Genomic DNA, 4,302 nt, shown 5'->3' with positions numbered 1-4,302 from the left:
ACACTCATCTGCACACCAATCTGGTTTAGACGGGATACTCATCTTGAACCCAGCTAAATCTCTCGTTTACAACGTTTTATGTAATATTAGAAGAGATGGCTCAAGTGATTAGAGCGCGAATTTATTGACCGGAAGATCCGTGGTTCGATCCCAATCTCTGCGTCTCGACTTCTGTTGCCTAGGATTGAAAAAACCTCACAAGATCCCAGCCCTTGTGCTCCCTTCGGGTGGCATGGCAGCTAGGCACAAAAGTAGTGTTTTGGTTGAACGATTTCCTGTACGACACAGAGATATCACTAAACATCATAAACAAGAGATTCAGCTGGGTTCCAGGCAAGTCTCTCGACAAAACCAAACTGATATGCAAATTGGCTTGGTCGCCGAAACCTGTCCATTTTGGGTTCAAGTAGAACATGGGGTTTGGCGGAAACTCGGGTGATCCACCTGCCTATGAGACCCAAGAACGGCGAAGCCGGTCGTTGGTTGTCGAGGAGTTTAATGCAATCACATGGGCAGTGTATTTCGTCTATTCAGAAATAGACTAGGTTTTTCAACTGTAACTCTACCGTGATCCATTCTCAGCCTATTCATCAAATCAAGCTTGTACTCAGCCACCTGTGCTTCGTCTCAAAATAGCATGAATCTGAAAGGCTCGTTACTAGATGATACAGCTAAAAGCTCATCAAGAGGCGCTTAGAGTTGCGCCTTCTTACAATCCGAATTTTGAACCGTAAGTGATCTTTCTGTGGTAAAAAGCGAAGTTATGTTAACTAAAAGTAGAACCGGAAGCATATTGCTCAATACTCAACCTAACCAACCACATTTAATCACGTGTCTCATATCTAATCTTACTAAGACAGTGCGTGCCGACGGAACAGGCATGTTTCAGTCGCCTTGGGTGCGCTGCGTTTGGCAGGGGAATTTTTGGCTACTGTAAATCCATTAAGTAGTTCATTTTTAAACGCCGAATGGCCAGTATTGTTGGTGCCTTTGATTTTAGTCACCTGGTCCTTAAGAGGTCCCTGGCTGATGGGCGAAATACCAGTCAATTTCATTTTCGCTGTTAGAAGCCGTATTCCGTCAGCGGCTACTTTTCGGTATGACAGCAAACAGAACTTCAAGGGAAACACAAGGCTGGAAAATAAATTTTATGAATAAATCGACCTTGAATGGCAAATAAACTTGGATTTAGACATGTAAATGATAAACGAGTCCACAGTACTTTTCGATATTTGTATGTAACTGCCATCCATCCACTGGCTACTCAAATGGTCTCTCAGCATCTAATCTATGTCCCCTTAACCGATAGTGAATCCGTAGTAACGGTATTTTCTTCAACTTAGTTCTTGGTCTGAGCTCTCCAAGTTAGCGTTCACGTCAAAACAACCACCAAAGGTGCACAAGTTATACTGACACCCAAAACGATAGCAGGAACACTGGTTCAGTGCGTCAAATACACAGTGTTAGCGGCGACACCCTGCAATTTCTGACGCCTTCTGGATGCACTATTGACAACAGGTGTTCAGCCAATACTGGTTCATGATTGTCTATTAGGTTCAGACTTTCGACCAATCAGCTTTCGGCTTGATGTCGGACCGGCAAGAGTCCCCAACTTTTGACCAATCTAGTGCGGGATAGCCTTCTCGGCATTGGCAGCGCCTGAGTGGGAGCGGTGAAGCGGTATCCGTGTGGAATTCCGTCTAACAGAATCCAAGTTTATTGGAACAAACAAATACACACAACCCAGGGTTTGTTAGCTCAACCTTGCCGGGCTTTTTGGACATATACTGAAGAAAACAAAATTGACCCTTGAAAGTAATAAGCTGATGGACAACCATATCTTCATGAACTGTGATGCGTTGGTAAGCACCTCTCTCCACTTCTCTCAGGCATCAGCGAACACTATGAGCTTATCTTGCTTGTGACATGTCAATCGTGAATCACTGATGTCAAAACAGGGTCCACCGGATAACGTCCGAAAATTTTTCATGCTAATTAGCCAGACGGACAATGGACCCAGACGTTTCCATCCACAAAAGCTCCCAGGTAGTTCGTTTTTCAGTGAGTGATTCCCACATTTCATTCTGAATATCTCAGTCTTTTTTCCAGTATAAACTCGTCAAACTCAGGAAAGCAGGTAATCTGACCAAAACCACCATGTCTCTTAGTTAAATAATAAGTAATGTGTTTGGAGGCCAGCCGTCCCTGATAACCGAACATCACATCATTTGGACGGATGTGTCACGTGCAGGACACGGACCAAACGAAGGCATGCCCTGACTGGTCAGAATGCCAGCCAATCCGGGTCGAGCATCCTTGACTGGACGCTTCTCGCCCCCTCACGGAGATTCTGGCACAACCTTGTGGGACAATCTGTGACTACCCTATAAATACAGTTGTAATAATCTTTCTTTGTCTCCATAAAGGGCTGTGTAGAGCTACCATGCCTTTTGATATATTGTAATGGGTGGAGCAGGAAGCCAAGGGACCGATACAGACTTGCATTACCGTACAGCAAGGCACAACATAATGGGTTTCAAATTTATACGCCTAGTGGCACAAAATTCTCGGGACTTGTCACCAGACAAGCAAGAAATCAAAGAATCTTGCTTCTTGAACAACAGTAGAGGTTGAGATGGCTCATCGGCCACAGTGAGTTCCGTATATGTTGGTGAAATTAAAAACAACAAATGTTTATGTATGCACAAGTAAACAAATGAGTAGATGGGACTTTTGCGACTCCAGCCTCACTAACAAGAATACGTAAAAGCAGGAGACTGGCCGAGTTTCACACTGGAACGCAAAGTAGGAGAGAACTTCTGCCGTAACTTCAATATAGTTCGACAAATCCGTCATCGTTCTTCACATTTTGTGCCCACTCCATCAGTAGAGTATCATGTCAGTTCTCAATTGTTTGTGTCTACCACATGCAAGAAGTAGATTTGCCGGGATGCCACCTCCACGGAGACAAGATTCAGTGAACCTGCCAGGAGGGCAAGGCAAGCGACGGCGATATCACAAGATGGACACTCTAGAACCCATCGACCTGTTCTGTGTTCCTAGCCCTCACTTGTCTTGAGGGTTTAAATTTTCCAACTCATTCGCCCCCGATCTACCACTGTTTTTCAGCAGCGTTCACCTTACCATACAGGGCACATTCAAGAGTATCCACACCAATCGATCCAGTGGCCGGCTCACGCTCGGCTAACCGGCCACACACTAACCACTGGCATCACTGCTTATAAGTACAATCAAATATATCCTGGATGGACGTGCTTGCAGACTCATATTGATGGCGGAAGACCGGTTACATCTGGACTATGTTTACCTGGTGAAAATACTAGTTGACGTATATAGTAGTAACGTCTTGGTTAGCTCGGGTGCATCAGTTGGTTGAAGATCAGCTGGCGCTTCATTTGTTCGCCGAGGTGGGTAATTTGTCCGCGGATGTCGTGGGAACACCATCAGTGCTTGGGTGAGCGCACTGATTTCTGCACGGTTGGTGACGAAATATCTTCAAGCCAGTCGCCATGCTCAACAGACAGATCAGCAGTCAGCTAATCTACAAATGGCAGTCAAGAAGATGCATCGCGTGAACAGAATCAACGTGTACATGGGGAACGTGCCAGATGGACGGCTGAGGAAAGCGTTTGTGGTTCACAGTGGCGCCCTCTCAATGTCAGGCGAGTGGCCACAACGCCTATCGTTTGTTTAAGATAAGTCCACTTCAGGTTGGAAAGAAACGGATGGTGGCCAGTTGAGGACGAGGTTTCAAATCATAAACATTCTGACCGAATAAAAAGATAATCGAATGCCGTCTACCAGGTCTGGAAGAGGGTGGGAACAACTGTCGATCGCTGCGGGAACTTTTTAGTGGCGATCTGAGATCCCAAGCGCTCGGACGTCCCGTTTACCAGTTCTAGTCTCCGTGACCCTCAGCTTCGTTACTCTTTGTCTGCCTTTTGATTCTCACATCTTATCAAAGGGCGCTAAACCGAAGGAGAAAACATACTTACTCTTCAGAACAGAGGAATACCAGATTGAGCAGCGGGGAGAAGGAAGGTGAGTAATTGTGATCCCGCTTAACCTGAGATGCTTAATTCTCCATTAGCCCTGTGACAGTCTTTGTGATTAGGGGTGCAATGAAAATACAGACAGAAGCATGGGAAGTTATGGGAACCGTGAATTAAAGTGTTCTTTCGTCATAAGCCCCTAAACGTGAGAGTTACGTGGACCTCGGTCGTTGCATAGTAATTACTCTCCGTTGTATGCTAGGTACTTCGTGCCATGCCTAGATCCGAA

The sequence above is a fragment of the Opisthorchis viverrini genome, assembly GCF_000715545.1.
Source record: "Opisthorchis viverrini unplaced genomic scaffold opera_v5_171, whole genome shotgun sequence".
Lineage (NCBI taxonomy): Eukaryota > Metazoa > Platyhelminthes > Trematoda > Opisthorchiida > Opisthorchiidae > Opisthorchis > Opisthorchis viverrini.
This window is presented reverse-complemented; position numbering follows the sequence as displayed.